This window comes from Pectinophora gossypiella, chromosome 1, assembly GCF_024362695.1.
Source record: "Pectinophora gossypiella chromosome 1, ilPecGoss1.1, whole genome shotgun sequence".
NCBI lineage: Eukaryota > Metazoa > Arthropoda > Insecta > Lepidoptera > Gelechiidae > Pectinophora > Pectinophora gossypiella.
In genome coordinates, this window is record NC_065404.1 from 12,431,598 (window position 1) to 12,455,516 (window position 23,919).

General features: G+C 36.4%; 1 protein-coding gene across 2 annotated transcripts in view; it reads left to right on the forward strand.

Annotated features, from left to right (window-relative positions):
• Nucleotides 1-19,819: 19,819 nt before the first annotated feature.
• LOC126366887 (LIM domain transcription factor LMO4) overlaps nucleotides 19,820-23,919 on the forward strand; it is a 168,394-nt gene continuing 164,294 nt past the window's right edge. The window contains exon 1 of one of the 2 annotated variants that reach the window (XM_050010323.1): nucleotides 19,820-20,047. The gene's annotated coding sequence lies outside the window, so the exon portion shown is untranslated. The remainder of the gene's footprint in view (nucleotides 20,048-23,919) is intronic. The other variant, XM_050010390.1, reaches the window with a different exon arrangement.

The window sequence follows — 23,919 nt, forward strand, 5'->3', positions numbered from 1 at the left end:
TAACTGATTAAATATTCTGTGTTGTTAATATGACGTAGAAAATACATGTTGCGTAAAAATTTTACGATATAATAGAATATAGTAGAGAGTATATAGTAGAGATTTAAGTATTATGTTTTGTTCATAGTGAATTTGTACATAGGTAGAATGTAGGTGGTATGTGATTAGTATTATTTTACAAAGCCTTTATTCTATGGTGCTGTAGTTTACTAGTTATAAGTACTTACTGCTAATTACTGCAGACACCATCGAATTTTAACTTATATCTGTCATTTTCTTATCCGCCGAAAAGGAAAGGGACGAGTAATCGGCAGGCATAAAATTTATGGACCACACGTCAATTTTTGTTAGAAATCTAAGGCAACACTCTAAAAATGTTATATCGGTCAATAACCCGACAGAATTAAGTTGACATCACACGTCAAACGGGTTGCAAACCAGTGAAATATCTATTTCATTCGCCCGGGTTCTTCATTAATTCACTCATTTATTTTAAAATTAACAGCTGTTAATCAAAAAAAAACCCGTCACTTTCCTTTTCGACGGATAAGAAAATGACAGGTATAATTTAAAATAAATTAGATGGTGTCTACAGGAATTAGCACCATTGTCTATTAGAATAGTAAAACCGATTTTGAGAACGGGACCAATTACTTACCTATTTACATGTCGTACCGCGAATTAAGATGTGCCAATTTTATAGGTATTTACTGTGGTAATATGGTGAGACGTGGTGGAAAGCGAAAATGGGTATGGAATTTCTAGTTTACTTGCACTAAAAATAATAATTTAATTATATTATAATAATTACCCATGGAACTAATCAGGAACATTGCAATGTTATATTTGAAATCCGTATTTTCGATGTTTTATCTCGAAAATTTCATGCATAAATCTGGTACGTTTTATTACTTAAGTACTTAAAAAAAATCAGTATTTTTCGATATTTGGTGTACTTACTTAAAATTTTAAAAAGAATAAAAAGTATAATTAAACATATTTATTTACAAATTGTAAATTAAATCACATATTTACTTCTAATTTATAAACATTTTATATTCTTAAAAACGAACTTGTGCTATATTGATTGTTGTATCATGATCTGTGAATAAACATAATTGAATTTATTTAAATAAATACACACAAAACTGAAAACTTCTAATTTATGTAACATAATATTTTTATTTTATTTTACTCGTTCAAGTCAAATTAGGTATAATGGTTTTTACATTAATAATATTAACACAAAGTAATAAAAACGTTTGGAATAAATTTACGTACTTAATTACCAGTGTTAAAATGTATTTAAGTTCAAGAACTTTATAAAAATAGCTCGAATCAACTCCCAAAATAAATATGTGAAACTTGTATAGAAGTTTTGACTCCGTATCGTGTAGTTAGAAGTAGATTATTAAATGTTATATTTAATTATACGGATGTTAGTGATATAGTACAGTATACAATTGGCTGTACAGCCACACATGTAGTTATTATTATAACTGTTTAGTACATACGTAACGTGTACGTATAGAAATATTTATATAGTATTTTTGACTAGTAGCAAATTACAAACAGACAGATGTTTTATTATTTTGTATTTATATTTATTATTGTACCTGAACTTGCAATAATTGAAGTAGCACAGTAATTCTTGTTAATGTATTTTCAATAGAAATATATTTCTCATTAAAATATTTCTTCTGGTTTTTCTTAGCAAATGTTGGCCTTTCTATTAGTATGAACTATCTGTATTATAGCTATAATTCGTTTATCAATGTGGTCTTATGCACGTTAAGCCGTTCCGGTTACTACTTCCTAATGTAAGTAAGTAGTCGCTACATGAGTCATGTCAGGGACCTTCGGCGGCTCAATAATAACCTTGATACCAGGTTTGATGAGATTGGTAATCCACTTCATAATTGACATGATAAAAGAGGAAGACTGTGGTGCTGTGTGTCACCGGCGCGGCGTGTTTCTCAAACGTAGTGCCCGAACTGATAAAAGTGCTTTAATTTCCATCATTATAATTGTCAAAGACGCCATGTTTATTTACTATAAGAGTCAACCTTAAAAATAATATAGACCACACGACAACCAAATAATATTCGACCTGCGCGCATTCCACAAAGGATGAGACGTAAAAGAAGAAATGTAAGAAAACGTAGAATTAGAACATTTTCTGAAGAAGTTACCTTACTTAGGTACGTACTTGTATATTTACCAATGTATATTTCCCACCTTATCTAGCGTGCATCAATTAAGGTGTGACCATTTCGTAATACAATCACCTAACAGACAATATACGTAAATAAATTCACGCCTATTTCCCATCGGGTTAAGCAGAGACTATAGAATTCCATTTGGTTCGATCCTGACACACTTCTCTTGCTTCCTCCACACTCATCAACCCAGCCGACTGTAGAAGAGTGTAGTAACCCGTGTAAGTGCGAAAAAAACCAAGTCTATGGTAGGAACTCTATGGTATTGTGTTTTCAGCCTATGTTTGACGATGGTCGGCATAAATGATTATGTTTTGTTAAAAGTAATAAACGTAAAGTTTGTCATAGTAATTTGTGTTTGGCCTTAATCCCCTGTGATATAACATAAATAGCCTATATACGTCCCACTGCTGGGCACAGGCCTCCTCTCAATCAACCGGAGAGGGTGATATACTGTGGTTATAATGATTACGACAAATAATAATAAATGTATTCTAAACACTTCACAATGCTTATTGAGTGCAATAGGAAGTAAACCATATCTCTTATTAAAAAAAAAAAGAACTTTCAAGGGCTGCACTCAGAGCTCTGAACACTTGTTCACTTGGCCACTTGGCCAAGGTAATATAAGTTTATCGATATAATTTATCATACTCAGCCTTAAAACAGGTGGACAGTAGCATTCATCAGACATACTGTAATATAAACTTTTGCTTAGTTACCCGGGATCTAAGTGAAGGACTCGCCTTTAGTGCGTACCTGGAGGTTTCTTAGTGACCCATGTATGGGTCACGGACGTATGGAGCTAGTCCGTCATGACCCATATATGGGTCACTGGACTATCAACGTGTTAATGTACTTAATATACTTATGTAAATATTCAGATATAAGCAAAGTAACGTTTTATACATCAATGGTTATAAGAATGACGTAATATCTAATTTTATTTGTCTTCGGGTGTTTTCGGCGAAAAGGAATTATTTGTGCAACGTGCCGCCATCCGACGGCGAAGTTGTACAAGTTATAAAATTACGATGGTAGAGAAGAAAAACGTACAGTCGGCAACACACTGTGAAGTATATTTGCCATATACTTACTTATTATTTAATTACTAGTTTACTACATACATAAACTCACGTCTATCACGGATATTGTTGAAATCACTTTGTGAGACTGTCTTTTGTTTGGTAAAGACATTGCAGGCTTGAATCACCTCATCACACCATGATCATCACCACGATACCGTGCTTCGGAGAAAAAAAACACCTCCACCAACCCGTAGTGGAGTAGCGTGATGGATAATGCCATACCCCTTCCGGTTGATTGATGGGAGATGTGTGCCCAGCAATGGGACGTATATAGGCTGTTAATGTTTTATGTATATTTAGCTACACAATTAAGCAGTAGTGGCGGCTAATCAGCTCAAGATAGCTAATACTACGGGACGTCATCGACCTAGCAAGCGTGATGAACATTTACCCTCTTTCAGGGCTTATCGATATCGATCGGCCCACCTCCTGCCGGTTCTCTCTTATATAATCCTGTCAGACGACGCCTTGAGCTAATGTCCGAGAAACTGAGCACTCGCAGACCTTTGTCTTAATTTTTGTACCGGGTTTGAGCTGTCAGTGCTCCCCATTTGCTAGGTTATTACTGAATGTTATCCGAAATAAGCCACGTCAAAAAGTTAAGTTGGCATTAACTATATGTTGGCAACATCAAAGTCATATATTTTTAATGTAACATTGTCGATGATGAGATCCAGCCGATTTCGGCTACGGCGACTGCTATTTGCTCTGGCAATATGTGTTTATTTAGCCGACGAGGCATGTTTTTCTTGTTTCTTTAACTTATGTAAATAATTTCCTAGTTTATTTATTATTCCACTTATACCATCTCCAAGGAGTTTTATTTACCGGGGCCAACGTCGCCTACAACTCAAACACTATACAAGCACCAAAACAATAAGTAGCGACATTGTGATTGTCGCAATTGGGATATAGTCGCTTAAGTATATTATATTATTATTTATTGTGATTTGTCTTTTTCTGCCGACGGTGTCTAAATGCTCGTCGTCAGGTGTAGTCGCTGATTTACATTCAGTGCACATTGTGGGATTAAAAGTCCCACAGAACGCGAATTGCGGGCCAGAACTCCTGTCTTGAACGATGTTCACGGAATGCGTTTTAACAGAATTATGGAATTATTTTCAAGTAAGTGGATTCTATGTCTCGCTTGTAGATTATTACAGGCGTTTAAACGGTTTTGAGAAAGAACAAGTACTTTTTCCAAATGCTGTACTGTTTCAGAGCTCACCACTCCCCATTTCTGTTTTCAGTAATTTACATAAAATAAACAATTTCGTGGTATTATTCCGAAATTCGAAACCTTTTACGTTTTGCGCAGGAGCACAATAAAATCAGCCTACCGATAAAATGGCGAATTCGATAAAAGCATCGTAAAAGTGATTGCGGCGCCGAAAAGCCTCTAACGAAGGCATCGTCATGGAGTCAATTAAACTTAATCTGCTTAATTTCTTACAAGAGTTGTAACTTTTATATTTTTGTAAGAGAAAACGAGAAGTTTTTATATTACATGCGTTGTCTGAATCATGATTTAGTCTCACTTAAGGTTTTCGTCCTTTCGGTCTGACCTCAAGTTACTTTTTTTCGCGTGCGATACAACTACATGTGGGATATAGAAATAACACAGGATATATTTTACTCCTTTTATTTTACACACTCCTTATTTTTAAACAAAATCCTCTTACTTTTTAAAACTGCCTTACGTCCCATTCATTAACCATCCTCTTTTCATACCATAAACAATAAAATTCCCATTCATTATCCTTACATAGCATTCTCACTTTCCTACATACATACATACATAAACCCATGCCACGATCCCTAATGACGCGGGCAGCAGAGCTACACATTGTCATAATTAATTTCCACTTTTGTTACAAAGTCCTGAGATGGATATCATAACTTGTGTTTTCACATGCAGTCTTCATAGTTTACTCTTCTAAGGCTACTTTGGTTTCATATAATTAATCAAGTTTCTTATTTACGATTAGTATAATAAACTTTTATTTTCAGACAATTAAGTTTCGCTTAATTTATGCTTTTCTTTTTGATACTTATTTATGTACTTTATATAACTACCTACGAGAACCTTCTATGTTTAGTCTCAAAATAAGATAGTGACCAGTTCGAATGACATGAATCGACTATTAATATCGCACAGTTTATTGTCCCTGTGAATGATTATTTTATTTTTGTCGTCTCGTTGGCCACCACCCGCGGTGTTACCCTATCTTTACGTTCGTCGTAAAAAGCCTGCGGTAGAAGCCAATTAATTAATGAGCCAACTCTTAAACGAATTACCCTATAGGGACTGAAGGTGTACTGCGTTCTGACAAGACACTTGAACGTAAAACTTTATTGTTCTTCGTTAATTTAACAAAGGAGCCTTGAAAGAAAGTAAATTATAACGACATTTCTTGATAGGTCTTACTGTAATGGACATTTTCTTTGTTATTTATTATCATTTCTCCCAATGGCGCTTTAGCTCCTTTCTTTATGTGAATTATTGTAGATTCGCCGCAGATGATTATAGATTAACTACTTGGCCGGGCGAATGGGGAAAAACTGGATTATGAATCGTGTTATAAACATGTTTTAAAAACATGAATTTTCATTCAACAGAAATCTGGGTACCTACCACTTTACATCTATCAATCCCCGAAAATATCAGCATTCAAAATCTTTAATATTTATTTTTAATTTGTGATCAATAGAACAGACAAAAGAAGAGTACAAAGAAAACAGACAGCTTTGATAATTTTACAAAAAAAAACCTTGCCGTTTGGTACTCAATTCCAAACGATATTCCGAAAATATGACATTCTTACCGCGTCTTAAGTCGGTACATTATCACTTCCCCTTATCAGGAGGTGTTGGTCGACGGCCATTGGTCAGTTTCACGCACTTTCACGCCCCCTCAGAAAGAATTGTCACCACTTTTACAATGCCATTTGCCCGACTTAAGACTTTCACAAGAGGGATTTTTACGCTCCCTACAGTTTACCTTCGTATAAAACTTTATCTAACGCTTTTGGAGAAGGTTAAGAAAATATTGTAATGAGAATCGTTTTTGGAATTTTTATATTACGATTTTATATTTTAATATAATATTTTATATTATATTTTAATATAATTGAGCGAATTTTTGTAAAGTGAATTTTAGAGCACTATGCATTCGACGAACCTATTGATAAAATCAGTATATTTGTTATGTTTACCTGCGCATTGCACGCTGAGAGATTATATTTAAAGAATTAATGGACCTTAGTGGGCCGATAGCGATAAGCGCTAAATGAGGGAAATCGACCACGTCCACGAGGTCGCTATAATGCATGCAATGTAATGCATGCATCCAAGTCAGGAAAAGCTCTAGTAATTAAAAAAAGCTCTCTGTCAAAATAAGTTCTTGTACGATCACTGAAGTCATAAAGCTTATCCACATTTAAGCAGGGTTGTCAAACCTTAGAGATATAAAATTATTAGTTACAAGTTAGTAAAACCTTACAAAAAGTTTCATGTCTAAAGCACTAGGTTTTAAGCTATATTGTAAATTTATCTTAGGATTTATCTAACAAAGCAAGCGTTACATTTTTTATAACATTATAAAACTTTCAAGTTTTCCCATAATAATGTTTGATTACAGGTACCTATCCTTCAACTAATAAAAAATGATTCAAGCTCAATAGTATATTTTTAAGAGGTAAGTGTTTTTGATTATAATATGCTCATTCTAGAATACAGTTACTGAAACTATTTGGCATATACCTTTAATCTTTATATATACTTACTTAGACCAATTTCATTCTAAAAATAAATGATTTCTTGATCGGTTATGTGTCTTTCCTTGAAGTGTTATGTGTCTTGGGAAAGCGCTGGGTTTCTTACAAATACAACCCTGGGCTCATAAATAACTATGCACTCTGTATTATCGTTGCACAGCAAGAAGCGATGTTTACTGAAAAATGTTACCTGCTATCTTAATATTATAATTACAACACATAATAGCTCTTATTCCTACAGATACCTCCAAATTTTATTTTATGTTTTACCCGTCATTTTTTTATCCGGCGAAAAGGAAACGGACGGAAGATCGACAACTGTTTATTGTAAAATTAATTAATTTATAACCCAGGTGAATAAAATGGGTATCTCGCTCATATGCAATCCGTTTAACGTGTGCTGTCAATTTAATTCTGTTGGGGTACTGGCTAATATAAAATTTTAAAGTATTTTTTAATTTCTGCTTAAAATTAACGTGTGTATTACCCGTCCCTTTTCTTTTCGGCGGATAAGAAATTGACAGGTATAACTTAAAATAAACTTAGATGGTAGGTTCTAAACCTAAAACAATCTTAATATTATTGCAAGGAATATACTAGTATATTCCGGTTGGCGTTGCTTTATTACAGGGGACTTGGCGGCTCAATAATAACCTTGACACCAGGGTTGATGAGGTTAGTAATCTACCTCACAACGCACATGATAGAAGAAGAAGGGAGATGGGACTTAAACATAGCTGAGAAGTGGCTGTATTAAAATAGAATGATATGATGCTATGTTATGTTAGGTGGTGTTGCCAACGTTCTTGCATTTTGAAACTTTGGCATCCCTATTTCAGCCATAATGCGATGCACCGAGGTAAATCGTCTGGTAACGTGAGCAAGAGTGTCAGTACGTTGTTTTAATTGAGTTCCCTTCCTTTGTATATCACCTTTGAGCCCTGAGCGATGAAGACTCAACTGGAAAGAGCGGAAAAATGGAGATGCTATTCTTTGGGACAAGCCAAATACTTTAAGTACGTACGTTTCTAGAGAGAGGACTTATAATATTCCTCACTGTTTATTATCCCAGGCAGGATTCGCAGAAGTCTACTACGGTTGTTTTGTGATAGTCACGCATTTATTTAGTTTGACAGTTTAAAAATAGCTTCATCTCTGTCTTACACTCGTAAGTAAAGGACGGATTTTTAAAGCTGTCAGGCTAAAATCAAATTACTTCAGCTTTGTCTGCTAAAATCGGCACCAACATACAGTAAGTGCCACTTGTTGTAGCAGAGAAAATATAGGTCATAGTGGTAAATACGTATATTTCGTAGTGACAGTTTTTACAAAGACAAAAGTATATACATAAGTCAATATAAAAATGTTGGTGATCTTATTGTAGATTACAACAAAAGAGTTTTAACAGTACCTAAAGCAGACCTGCCTGCGGCCTGTCTATAGCAGACCTTGTTTTTGCTATAATACTCGTATTTTTGTATACCTAATTTCTATTTCGATATTTTGAATGTTTTACTTTACGTAAATACTTAGGTACCATTCTGTACCCACTCAGCACTCTCCCACAACAACAAGCATCACTGTACACTGTAGTACACTGCACTGTACTGTCACTTTTTACCTTATTTCGCAGCTTTAAAACATCCAACTAAAAAAACTCGCATTTCTCGCATACCAGCCGGCTCTACGAACATTGTCGCCTCATTTAATGGCGCATTACACGCAAAGTGCATCTCTCACATGTAAAACAGCGTTGGGTATTTAAATTTTCGCTTTTCCCCGCAATTGTAGCAGACAAAGGCTAGGGAACGTGGTTAATATGTTACCCATGCATTTTGTCTGACATACCTGTACACGTCTCAACGTTTTACTGGTTTTACGCTGCAGGGAACTGATGAATAATTGCCACGAATTTTGGTTGCCGTACACTCGAGCCAGGTTGCATGCGGGGGAAAATTTGCTTTGGATAAAGTACCTAAGTGTCGTTGACGAAGTGTATCCGGAATTTAGATTTTACTTTTACTATAATTAAAACACATAATAACTGATTCTTACCGCGTTTAAAGCAGGGATATGAGACTCCCGATATTTACACTGTTGCAAGTGCCATGATCACGGGATGACGGATGAGATTGGAGTGGAGTAGATAGATCCATAATTTTCTACGGGCAGACATATCTGTCTACCCTCTTTCTTTGCAGCGGCAATAAATAAATAAGTAAATAAATAAGCGTATTTATGTACTTTTACTGACAATAATGATTTAAGTAGATTTGCACCATGTTAGGTCACATTGTCAATAGACATCGAGTGATTATGGTGTGACTAACTTCATTTGCGTAGTCTTCAAAACAAATCAAAATAACTCCTACTCTATTGCATTCTTCGGTCATCTTTCTTTAAACTTTTGCTACAGAATCTTTGATTTTATGAAATTCTGTCAATTTAATACTACTAGGAGACATAAATGCTATTTAGCCGTTTATGCGTTTAGACGTTTAGGGCTGAAATAAATAGTACACCCCTACTATTAGGAAATACAAATTTCAGCTATTTGGTCCTGCAGTATAGCTCAACCCAATTTAAAAAATATAACACAATATGTTATAACACAACAGAATGAAAAGCTTCCACTAGATTGGTTCCTTTAGTCTCTTGGGCTAATGGGTGCCTTCAGTTGATTAATCCTTTCGTAATAAAGAACAGTGCGAAGTGCACAAAAACAGTGGCAAATAGGAGTGCCAAGTCAACAAACGAATTTCCAACATGTCAAAGTAAATCTCTGTCGGCAATACGAATGGCAATAAAATCCTCGAGGGTTCAAATGGCTATTGGGAAGCTCATCCCCTACTATGCGGTTTGTTTATTATAAATAAGGTCGTCATATCTGTTTTAAGGAGTGTGTGGGGAATATTCCTAAGTTAAAATGTAAATAGGGGGAAGTATTTACTTACTGAAGACTTTCCTTTTTTTGTAGTTTGAAATCGTCTTACTTGATTTGTGTAATAAAATACAAAGAAATCTTCGATTGGAGATAGCAGCAACAAAGTGGTAGATTCTAAACGGAAAAGCAAGCGCGAAAAGCGTTCAAACAGTCGTAAAATGTTACCACGCTGCTGATGGTAGGGGCTCTCCTAATCTACACAAAAAGTTGTGCCATCCTGAGTTTTGAGAGGCTCCGGTAAAGCGGTGTAATTCGCGAGATAAGCGTTGGTTTGTCCGGACCGTACGCCGGACGCGGCTGATACGGATCTGGCAATGGGGTGGCAATTGAGCGTGGAGAGAAACCCGATTTTTATACGCAGATAAACAGGATTACTGTTCTCCTAGTAGTGTCTGTTGTTTGTTTAGGGCGCTGTTGACGTATTGATGTTGGTTTTTTAGCTTTGATGTCTATTATACTGTGTAGATTCGTCAAGTAGATAACTATATTATTGACTGTCCCCTAATGTCTGTTTAGCAAGTGTGTCTACCGTCGCTTCCGCCTGAGCGCCTTGCGGACATTAATGTGAAGTCCGTCGTAGTCACTTAATTTTCCATAGCTCGGAGACTGCCCTGTCCGCCAGGTGGACTCTTTGTGTGCTCCTGTTTGCTAAGTCCTGGTATTTATTTTAGATTCCATTGTGCTTCGCTCCGACGTTTTGTCGGGAAATAGCCTTCCCCATACCGCTTTGTTAATTTTATTAATACGTGAAACATTTATAAAACGCCACCGCACGAGCGAATTAATGAGTTTTATTGTTGAACAGAGAGTAATGTTCCCGCAATGAAGCGCACCACAGCTTAGACATTCATGTGGGAGCGCGGATTTTCGCGTTTTAATTTATGCAGCTCGTTTTATGATTGCCTTCTCCACACACCGACGATTTAACATGCGGATGGGATTCGGAGCACCTGCCGCTTAGATTATAACTTTTCTTATTAAATTGCTAAAATAACTCTTTGAGTAAACTCTTGCTACATCCAGTTACATTCCTCGGTGAGCGTCATTCTTGGGTGGACGTTGGAAAAGAGCGATGCAAATAATTCGTTTTATTCTGCGATCTGCGCGAGTTCAAAGATGGAACCCTGGGAATATTTACGTTGATCCCGTAGAGCCGGACCGCACGTAAATAACTGGGCATTCCGGTTGCGCGGACCAACAAAAGAATTTAATAAGTCCGAGGCTAGGCGCGGGGCGGGCCACGCCGGCGCCGCCCCGCCGTAAGCTTATTATCGCGCCCGGTCGCCGGCCGCGGCCCAAGAACATATTTGCTTTGTTCACGAATGTCACCGGCCGCACCGCCGCCGCCCTCGCAGAGTCAATACCCAGAGTTTGTGCGCCCGCTTAAACATTAAAGAGCTCACAATGTTTAGCGACGGCGCAAATTAAAATAGGCTTTATGCGAAATCTAATTTGCGAAGTAGGGAACTGAAAGCTTCGCTTGAGGAGAGCTCTCGAACAGGTAGATATTTGTATTGGCAACAAATTAAATCTAATTTCGAATTGGGTCGGTTGGCTGAGAAGATATTGTTTGAAAATGTTCTGTCGTGAACGGGTTTATGTTGACAATGAAATGAATTTACGTACTAAGGGTCTGAAAACAAGCTTCATTGAATATGAAAACGTTCTCTTTGAATAAAATATGTAGATTTAATATTAAAGCAGCTAGTTGGCGCTCATGACGGTAGTTCAAACAGTCCGCCCTAATTTTCATTAACCCTAAAACTGTGCGTTTCAGAATAAACAGCGGACCGTTCGCAAAGTCGGCAACTAGCTTACATTAAATGAAACTATATTAAAGATTCAGAGAGGGTTCGTTAAGTTACACCTAACCACAGGTGGAGTGCCGCGAAGCCTTTGCTGGGGATGATGAATAAGTCAACAGGACGCGGATAAATTGTGCTAGATAGTGCACATCACATGTTACACAAATACCTCGTCGTATTTTACTGTTATATTTAATTATAAATAAATGAATTACCTCGCATATTCCTCTCACACACGCACTCCACGGCACAAAATAAAAAGTACCTAATTAAGAAGTCAGTAAAAAAATAAGACGACTTCAAAATCTATCTAACAAAAAGTAAGAAATAATACTTTGTTGAATACAGTACTAACCAGTAAACCCTTGAGGGTTTACTATTGAGGGTTGACCCTCAATACTAAACCTGACACCAGGGTTGATGAGATTGGTAATTGATCTCACAACCCAAACAAGAAAAGAAGAATGAAAAAGATACAAAATTTGTTAGAATTTAAACCCCACAAAACCACTTGCTTGCTACTTGGTATTTTTTCAGTTTTTGTAGTTTTTTACTACCCAAGACTTAATTTATAGAAAAAGTCTCTGTACAGTTTTAAGTAGACTAAAGAAACAAATTTGGCCCAAGTAAGGGGCCCAAACAACATACACCGAAAATGCAGTTTTAATGCTTTGTTGTTTTGTAGCTTCTTTATTTTCTTAGGTGAAATTAATAACATCAAGAACTAAGCTCCTTCTCTATATCTTTGAGCAAAGTTGTAGGCGGCTGACGTTGCATTCACCGCGGGCAGGCGCTTGCGATATTTTGATGGACAACAATTTTATTTGAGAACATTTTAGTGTCAGTCAGTCGTAAAGACGGGTATGTTTCTACTTTATGTTGGAGAATAAGTCTTCATACGTGAAATGTGGAGAATTTTAAATCGTTTCAAAGGGGATATAGATACCTACCAAAGAAAGTGAGGAAATTGTTATCTATTAATTTATATTTTCACACAATAAATATGTAAAACTATACCTAACCTACCTACTTTAAATTAACTACGTATCTTACCCATGTCAATAGCGGTATTCCGTACAATGGTCGAACTCGTTTTTTTTCCACGAGACCAAAAATTTGATAGGTAATAAATAAATATTAACAGAATATAATAAAGGTTCACTTCACTATGTGAAGAATTCAGTAGTGGGTTCCTGGTCTGCAGCCGCAGCACGGGGTAATCGGTTTAGCTGACCACAACCGCGGGCTCAAAGGACCTCCGCAAAAACCCGCCCTTTGACTCCGTCTACAAATATTTGCCCGAACCCGCAACCGCGCATTATTTTCACTATAAACAATCATAATCCATCCACTCCAGCCAAAAGGTCAAAGCTGATTCTGTTTTTAGGAAAAGCTCTCTTTGACGGCGAGTAGGTAAGTAAATTTACCGTAAATTACATTTAACGAAATGCACGCGACAGCTACGGATTTCAAAGAGTCTTGCTACTGCAGCTTATACAAACAATGAGCTTATATTACTAGAAGATTAGTAACTTAAAGGGGAAGACCTGAACATGCTGAATTGACTCATTAATTAACCGAAGTAGATGGAATTAGTAACTACAAACTAAGCGCGCATCACGACAAGGAACCCCGCTAGTTGGCGCTAATCGAACCACCGTGATTAAACTGGCGCGTTTGCCGTCGCTTGCAGATGTTTGCTTGTCGGCAAATTCAATATTTATAGCGATACAGGAGCTGCATGACGCAACTGTGTCAACGCTCCAATCGCAACTAGTGGCGGTTCGATGCACCAAATAAATAGGTAACTAGCTACGACGCGGTTCAGGAGTAACACTGATGTGTTACTAAAAAATATTACTTAAGTACTTCAAAAGCGACGTCCAGGGGATCCCGCAAATCCACCGCGTACCCTTCACTCAAACGGATGTCTGATGCCAAGTTTCATAAATATCAAAGCAGGCTTCCCGAAAAACAATTTCTTGGGAATCCTCCCGGCGTTCACACGTCGCTCCAGCGGTGGTGGCTAACACAATTTTATTCGAGCATAAAAAACGGGCTCATCATGCAAACGCCAAAGTCGTGGGACGTGGCTTGCTCCCGCGGTAAAACAATTTATCTGCATCGACGGAATTACGAGCGCTGCGTCGTGAATAAAATATGTCGCCGGCTGTCACTCCGAGGAAGACGTTGTCTGTGAGCCTCCACTGTTGGGCAGGGCTGCTACACGCGACATGACAACATATTGGCAGTTTATTTGACATCATGACATTCGGTATTTCAAAGAAAATGTAAATCGTCAAAAATAAATATAATATAAATGCATTTCCCTAATGTCTAAATGAGTCGAATTAAAAAATATATATATTTGATTATACCAGAGACATTTAATACTTTCAGTGGAGTATTAAATGTCTGTGAATTATACCTGTTTATGAGAACAGCACAGAACTTAGTTCTTATAAATACAAATAACGAAAAGCCTCCAGAAAGGGGAGAGTTCTTCTACGCAGACAACATTTAAAATAAAATCCTTTCGATTCTTGTTCAGATCTCAGACAGATCCACAGATATTTAAACGTCTGTGAAAAGATCTAAGTGTTTTATTGCAGCGATCTTTTTAACTATAAATAATATCTAATAAATATACGTAATTGTAATACTGTCAATAAAAAACATAAACTGCCTATATACGACCCACTGCTGGGCACAGGCCTCCCCTCAATCAACCGGAGGGGGTATGGAGCATACTCCACCACGCTGCTCCACTAAATGCTATACTGTCAATAAGTACTTCAAAATAAACTTAGACCGTCACTTCGTTCGCGTACAACCCTGATCGCAAATTTGACTGACGAAGAACGACATGCATCGGGAGTAGGAATTAGGTCCGGACAAATATACTTGTACAAATATATTCGTACACTCGTATTTTTGTAGAGTTATCCCTCCGACGATGACTGTCGGCTGACAGGATCCGTCCGACGGCCCGACGGGTCTCCGACAGGTAAGTCAATCCCGTCGGGAATTGTATGAAAATTAGGATATTCCGTTATATTTAGGTTTTCTTATAAAAAATAGGGTTTTTATAGAAAGGAATATTTCAGACAGTTTATTTATGCAGTATTTTCTTCAATTTATCTTCTAAATAGCTACAAATTGGCTCGCGAATATTAGTCGGATATGAATGGCTGTTTAGTAATTGTTTGAAACATAGTAGTAGGTTATTTAAGTTGCTTAGAGGGTTTGATAAACCCGCTGATCAAATGTCATCTAGCAGTCTCAGAAACATCAAAAATAAATAAATAAATAAACATCAACATTTGCGGCATAAAAAAAAGCGGCATAATAGTTGAATACGGTAAATGATCCGTGCTTCGGAAGGCACGTTAAGCCGTTGGACCCGGTTACTATTTACTGATGTAAGTAAGTAATCGTTACATGAGCCATGTCAGGGGACTTTGGCGGCTCAATCATAACTCTGACACCAGGGTTGATGAGGCTGGTATTCCACTTCACAAGCCACACAATAAGAAGAAGAGATGGTTGAAAATGAAGCCTATTTGAAAATACTCTCAGAATTCAATAACATCGCTGAAAAAAGTATTGATAGGTGTACAACTAGCATAAATATAATAGATTCCAAGTAAAATTGTATTTGGTGTAATAAAAAATAAAACCTATCTATGTAATAAACATTCCAAGTGAAAGTGCACGATTGGGTTGCTGCTCGAATGTCACGTCGCTTGCAAGCTGGAAGAGGTATTCAATAGTATACTAACATGAATTAATGATATGATAATGATTTATTTATTAATGTAACTTCTTATGGAGTTAAGGGAATCTCGGCAAGGGTAATAACTACATTTGTAATCATTTGGGCACATAGAACTGGTGTTTTTTTTTTACGTGACTCATTGTAGATTTGCCGCAGATGGCATTAACTAATTGGCCGTACATGAAACTGGCGGTGCCGGCTACAATTATACTGATAAACACGTAAATGAACACAGAACCGACAATTTGCTGCCCAATACTTACAGAGTATGTACTTACAGAGTATTCGTCTTTGCTTTTCTATTATAACACAGGGTCTTCGCATCATCGGAACACAATCAAATGACAAAGCAAAACAAAGCGACATAGACAAAACGAAGTAAAATATTTTGCAAAACGGAGTGCGAATCGTTGAATAGACTCTCCATAATTCCTCCCCTATGAATGAAATCATAAAAATTCCAAGTTAAATGTATGACAAGTGTATTTTCCGGGCGATTGGCTCGCCGCTCGAATGTCAATCGGGCGCTTTGCATGCCGCCCGGCGCCGGCGGTGGAGTAAAACAAACTCACTTAGAACGCGCTTGTTAACGCATTAGTGAGTTAACTCGGAATCTATTCGCCCTCAAGTGGAAAAACGAAGGTGATTTTATTACTGGGAAAGGTAGAATGAGGATTGGCGAAGCTTTTGTTGAAATTTTATGAAAATATGAGCTTTTCGTTGGTTAGAAGCCGTTCCGCGGAATTCCGTGTTGCTCTATGGTTAAGGTATGATACTGTGAAAAAATCTTTATTGAGGGTGTTAAATAAACGGATGTTATAAATGTTAGATTTAAAAATAAATATTAAACAATTAAAGAATCATGAAAAACAGACAAATTAAAATAAGTATTTACGAATTTTAATCAAGAAAAACGCAACTCTTATTTATAATGAGCATAGGTATACGCGTGATTTAATTTACTGTACTATTCAGCTGTTAATATTCCTATAAGTCATTATATTCATCATTAATATAAGAGCCATGCTCTTGTCGATGTAGCATTCTTCTTGCTACTGTTTTAAGGGAAAACAGGGCAGTGGTTTCCCTCTTGCAAGTGGGATGGCGCCCAGAGTAGACTATTTCAAAGCCCTACTAGGACTCCTTTCCACCGCCTCTGAATAGTACTGACAGTTGCCGATGTCCTTTGTCAGAATCCACGTTACAGTCCCCGTGACTTGCCCCTAAATAATTTAAAAAAATAATTATCAAGCTTTTTTATAACGTCACAACGCTTCTGATTTTAAAGTTTAGTAAAATGTACCTGATTTTTGTAATTTAAAAATATACATAAGTACTCTCATGTTTTTTTACGAATTAAAAACAATTTCAAAGTGATTTTTAGGGCACGTTTTATTATTCGACGTACATACGTCAATAAATCGTGTTCAGTTTAGTCGCTAAAAAATCATCATTTTTTCGTAAACCTCCGTCATTCCTGGATACCTACTTAAGTACGTAACTAATACGGCTCATGTTTCTCAATATTGAAACATTACGAGTCTAATAATAATAAAATCAAATATAGTACTTATTCATCAACTTTCACTATAAAAGTTCAATACAAAATCAAAAAAGTCTTTATTCAGTAGGTTAATAGTTACACTTTGAATCGTCAATTTTGACATAACGAATGTCTCGGCCGCCTAAAGCTACTGCAGCTTCTCACAACCTGTATCGTCCAGTGCAAGACCCATAAAAACAGGTGAATAGAACTTCAATTAAGTAGGTAAGTAAGTATAATAATTGTAGTACGGCCAAATTAATAATGTCGACTTACCTGTTAAATACGTGCGTTGCATGAGTTTTAAAATTAGTCTTTAGCCCATGTTCATTCTTTAATATTTATAAGCTTTCTTTATTGGCGTTTAACCCGCAATACTGCGCTGGGCAACTAAACGCAACATCGGCCTGCGACTTCAAGTAAACAAAACGTACCAACCAACCGTCAGCTTCTTTTGTGTCGGCTCCAAGCAAGCATAACATAACATAAACTCACAGCCATCGCAAGATGAACTAAGCACCCACGCCTCACCCAGCTTTCTGTACGCACAAAAGTTGAAAAATTGAATTGAAAATAATTTAAAAAAATGAAAAAAATGATTAAATTTACGACGGAAAATTCCACTTGATATCAACTCAGAATCATGGTCTGAATCATCCCTCAAAGTTTTCGTTACGATGTCACTAACACCGCCTGTATATGTTTTCGATGCCTGTTAATTTGCGTTCCTATGTAATCCTGTGAAATGCACGTAAAACTTCATTTTCAGTTTTTGAGAACCAGCTTTTGTTTGGCCATGTCAAGTGCCAGGAGTTGTCAAGTGAAAACTCGCCAGTTCACATAGTTTCTGTTTGGGTTTGAAACATCCGAGTAGGGCTGACTACAATTTTATGTAGGGTCACATTCATACATCACTTTACCCTTGAGATGCTACACAATGACCTGTTGGGTGGTGCTAAACCAGCATTATTGGATGCCTACATTATTTTGATAAAGAATGAATCTTTATGAATATAATGGCTCCTCACGTCAGATGTTCGGATAATATAGACATACCCAAGATGACGCCTACTTCCCGTTAGGGTAGGCAGACACCACGAAATTCTACTTACTACAATTCTGACACACCATCTTCGCTTCCTCTGCTTTCATCAAGGACTTTATGCATGCTCGTCAGTTTCGAGTACGCTGTCTCTTTCTTTGTTCGGATGATCAATATAATGTTTGCTATGTTTAACGAAAACTTTCTTTTGGACTTACATAATAATAAATGTATGTAAGTATCAGTTTCGTTCAAAGATCACGTTTGGCTACTTATTATCAACACATCAAATCTCTCACGAGTCTGGGCACCACTTATCTTATAAATTTGCTACGGATGGCAAAAAAGGTTTAGTACGATCTACTCTGAACCGGCGTGCGTGTATGAAACGATTGATGAATGTGCAGGAAGCAAGAGAAGTGTGTCACGATCGAAGCAAATTGAATTCCATAGTCTCTGCTTACCCCGGTGGGAAATAAGCGTGAGTTTATGTATGTATGATGGCAAATACTGCTTGATCGGACTTGCTATTGCTGCATCTGTACTAATAATGAGGCGAAATAATTGTTGCATATACCTTATTCACTATGTAAATTCTGAAATATTATTCCATTGTTCATTCTATACAAGTTTTATAATGCGTAAATTAATCTTATGTAAAGGAGGACAAATTCAAATCTATTATGGTTATCTTATATAGTCTAATAGAAACGTTCAGTATTTTAGACTGGTTTGCAAATATAGCAGTAAGTATCTGTAGTATTGTGCAGAAATTGGACTGGAATTTGGAGAGAAGTCGATATTTATTCAAGGGACAGCTTCTTCCCTCCATCCTTTGGTCAGGAAAGCAAACGATGGATTTGGATAAATTGACTCTACCTTATTTGGATCAAAATTTAGTATCCGCGCAGTCAATCGTGAATGGTTACCAGATTTTGCTTCTCCGGGAAGATTAAATACTAGATATTCAAAAGCGTTCATTACCTAGTATTATTTTTCATAAACGAAATGAAGTTTAAGTTTTTATCTTTAGATACTTAGTACTCAAAATTTTGATCACACGTCCCACCTTAAGGGTATTAAAGTCAATTTCCAAGCTAAGTAAAAGTCTTTGAACTAATGTGGCTTTTTTTTCGACGTGACTTATTGTAGATTTGCCGCAGATGGCATTAACTACTTGGCCGGAAAACTAATGTGGCAATTCTAATATGTATTGATCTTAACAAGACCGCAGTTCAAACTAGTTCTAAAGTAGTTAAGGTATGACTGGAATAGATAATTTGAAGCATACGTTACAATGTCACTCATCTGGAACAGTGATTCTGTTCGTTATTGGGACTGAAACTGTAGTTTTGTTGTAGTTCGCTAATCGCTCATGCACCGGCCAATTTCGCCGTGAATGATCCGCTGGTGGGCGCTTTTGTGCCTTGTCCTCGATTCTAATTGAAACTATTTTGGGCACAGGACAATGCGGCATTGTCCGCGTGTCCGGCGGTGTTTGCCGCCTTTATTAATTCAGGTGGGCGTGGTTGCGGGTGGGCGGGGCCAGGCGGGCCGCGGGTGGCTCCGCCCAGCGCGCGGCGCGGCCGCTCGGCCCGGCACCACGTTCAGTCGGGCTCTCGACGCGACCTCCGCCGCTCATCTTCGCGCGGATATCTTACAACTTTGCTCATTTTTACGATATGCTCTAAACTTTGGAAGTCTATAAACTTTTCCCTTTGGGCACTGAACTCTGTCGAAACTGTTTACCCGCTTGTTGGCCGGTCCTGGTGTGGTGTAGAGTCGAGGTGGGCGTGTGAAAGCTCCACGTGCTTCTGATATTCGCCGCACCCCACACACGCACGCCAAGTAAGTTTTGAAACTGCTAAAACTTTTTTCGAAACTTTTGTCGAATGATAATGGATGCACGAAACGTAAGTTTTCTTGGGTCTTGAAAAGTTTTGTAAGATCGATTTTTCATAAAAGGTCCCTCTACATTTTGCAAAAAATATTTATTTTACGAAACTGCATTTTATTTCTATAGAAACAAATAATTTATAAATCTTTTTAAGTACCTATACATAATTTCATAAAATTTAAGATTTTCAGTAAGAATAAAATTGAAACAGTATATTTGAAATCGATCTGTCAAAGTTCACAGACAAAAGTTTGCATAAGTACAATAAAAACTTGTCAATTCGCCCGTAAGTACGTACATACTTTTCATAATTAAAAATATGACTGTGTCAGCCCTAAAATACAAAAATTTGAGAAAGTCGAAATACTCACTTATCACTCATAACTTACGTCTGATGTTGGGGTGGTTAGAGACACAGGGTGTCAGAAAGCAAATTGTAGACACATGTTATATGTATATGTATCGGAGTGCTTAGCCAGATAGATTGTGTATATGATGTGTGACAACTCTTTTCACCTTTCACTAATTTAATATAGCGTCTTGTGATAGGTGCTTAAGGTAGTTAAGTAATAATGACTCAAAACATGTTATCGAAAATATTCAACCTGTACCATCCCATTGTAGGGCAAAAGCCTCTCAGACCCTTTCCTCCACGCAACTTTATTCAACTCTATATAGTGGGCTGTGAAAAAAGAAAAGATTTTTTCCCCTGTCGTTCAACAGTTGATTATTAACAAAATGTTTTATTTTATAAAGTATGAATTGAACACAAAGTACATACCTGCAACATAAATTATCAAGTTTGAATATATACTAAGTTACTAACAGCATAACATTCCGAACGAAAAAAAGGTAAAATTTATTATTCATTCATCGACAAAAAAGAACCAGGCGGCATTTGTTGGAACTGATTTGGTGGAAACACATCAGTTCTCATCGGGAACGTATCGCTTGCAGATCGCTTTTCCTTTATCCGCAGGGTTGTCACTTCTTCGATTTATTTTAATTTATTTTCTTGTCTTAGTTATTAAGTATTAATAAAATTGGCATTAAAAATCAATCACCAAATTTATTTACTTATGTCATATTATTACAATTCAAAATACTCCCTTAATACACAAATAATCAATGAAAATCCGTTAATCCGCGAATAGCTTAAAGGTAAATTGAAGAGGGCATAATAAAAAAAAATATGCTATTTTAATTTTTTTGTGTAATTTAAATAATTATTCTGCTATAAAAAAATGCATATTTCAAAATAACTTCCATATGTGTTCGGGGTGGGAAAAAAACAATAAGCAATAGTCATAATAAGCGGTACAGCGGCACTTGAATTATATTGGTGTAACTAAGTCCACTTTCTTATTTTTTTTTTAGTCAAAATAAAATTGTGAAAATAAAATATAAAAAAATGTTTACAGTGCATGTTGTACGTAGACTACAGACAAGTAGGTTTTTTGAAAAAAGTAAACAGAATAATCGTAAATTAATTGAATCAATACTGTATGTTTATAATGTTACTTTCACTATAAAATTATACATTTTACCTTAACATAATCCGGCTACTATAAATGCCCCTCAAAGTGCAGCAGCCCTACATACTTTTCCTATCGCGAGATAAAAATGTCCGCCCGCCCAAACCGTGTCCCGTCCCGCTGTCGCGGCGCGCGCGCCCGCGCACCCCCCGCGCGACTCAAATCATCGCTGACAACCTCTACTCGTTTTATTAGCCGCGATCTTTTTATGGCTATTGCAAGGATCGTTTTTCCATTTCGATTGGGGTGCTCTCGCTCCGGCTCTATATTCGCGACTTTTTGTCCACAAAGTGAATTTTGATGCGAAAACTTTGGAAGCGATGATTGTAGTCGATTTTGTGGTTTGATTGGATTGTTTTGAGCTAAATAAGGGTTTTTATAGTATTTGTATTGCTATTTAAGACTATACTTACTGGTAAGTATATCTAAAAAAAAATTAAAACATCCTTATCTAAGGGTGAAACTTGTCTGTAAGTGATTAATTAAATTACCCACCTATACTGAAAGTCATAAAATGTTAGGATATGCACGTAAACAGTGTAATTTATTTATAAAATATCGTCTAAAATAGTGCATAAATCCAGGGTTTGAAAGTCAATTAAATATATTTTATTTGCATATTATGATGGTGTACAAGTTGGTAAGTTACATTTGAGTTTCACATCATAGACGCTTTCAGGCACAACAAAATAGAAGTTTAAAAGAGAGAAGGAAGCTTTTGAAATAGTAACATCAGTATCATTTGCCTTAATGATTCACTAGTGCTGTAGTAACATTTATTAATTAGAAGTTCTTTTATTTATTGTTTTAATAAGTAATTATTTTGTTACTTTCTTTTTCTTTTAATATGTTAGGCAGTTGATTATAAACTTTGATGTGTATAACATAAACGAGCTAGAAGAATGTAGGACCTGTCTAGATATAAGTAGGCCAATTTATTTTTTATTTATTTCTTTTTTCTTAAATAATAAAAATAAAATCTTTTTCTATGACGCAAATAGGAAGATCTTTGCGGCGTTTAAAAAATCTTGGTATTTACTATAGTCGTCAAGACTATGGTATAAAATAACAGTGCCTTTATATAATACGTGACGTCATAGCGCTAACTATTTTAAATGATATTTTTTCGGTTATGCAAACTCTGTATCAGCAATTATAAGTGAGCGCAGAGTTCACGCAGCAGAGCGCTATATCGTGTCATATTGAGCGCGCGGTAACGATAACAAAAGGAAGGTACGATCGAGAACCAGATTAGAGGTTAACCTCAGTCACAGACTCAGATTCTCAATATTATACAGTAAAAAATTTACATATTTTATAGGGCTCATATACCGTTTATTTTTTTTTTATTTTTTTTTAGGGAAATTAACAGCAAAATAGCACAAATGTATAACACTATAAGAAACTAAATGCTTACAAAAATTTTCCACATATATGAAGTTTCCAATATTAAAAAATAGTCTGGATAAAATACGATGGAAATCTCTTACTTATTTATTATCAAACAAATTATTACAATGTTTATAAAAGTCGACAAAGTACAAAGAAAACCTCTTTGTGTCACACAGTCACATACAACACTTGACAGAACATTTAGTGCATCAGTTACTGCAGCAATTACACGAGTGAGCGCAGAGCTCACGCAGCGGAGCTCTATCGTGACGTAATGAGCGCACGGTAACGATAACGAGCGAGCGATACCCATCCGGATTAGAGACACTCTTAAATATGACGTCATATGTAGGTATCATTTATTTATTTACCTCTAATCTCTCCTTCCGAGAAACTGTGAAAGACATAACAATACAAGGAACAAAATGATGTAGATTCAAAAATGTTAAATTGACCTTCAACAAATTTATCTATGATATTTACGAGTACCTACGTTGAATAAATGATTCTGATTTATTTGGTATCAAAAATTTTATCAAAGTGGGAATTACGCGGTAAACAAAACAAAAGAACAACGGGGTTTAGACTTGCTCGCCGACTTTTCTAGATGTTGTAGAAAGAATTACTTACGATGAAATTTTTGATGATATAGTTGTTGTTTCGAAAGATACCAGTGGAGATTTTGATTGGGTTAATTTTACCCAAGTTCCTCTAGTTTGACAAAAACGCCAAACATACAATAAAGATAAAGCACATTATTAAAATAAGTATTCGTAATAATTACCTAGCTACTGTTAACCACCAACCTAACAGACTACGTATAAGTAAACAATGACATTGCATTCTATTGTCATATTCTAGCACGTGGTGCCTGGTTGTTCAAAGCTTTTCTTTTCTGCC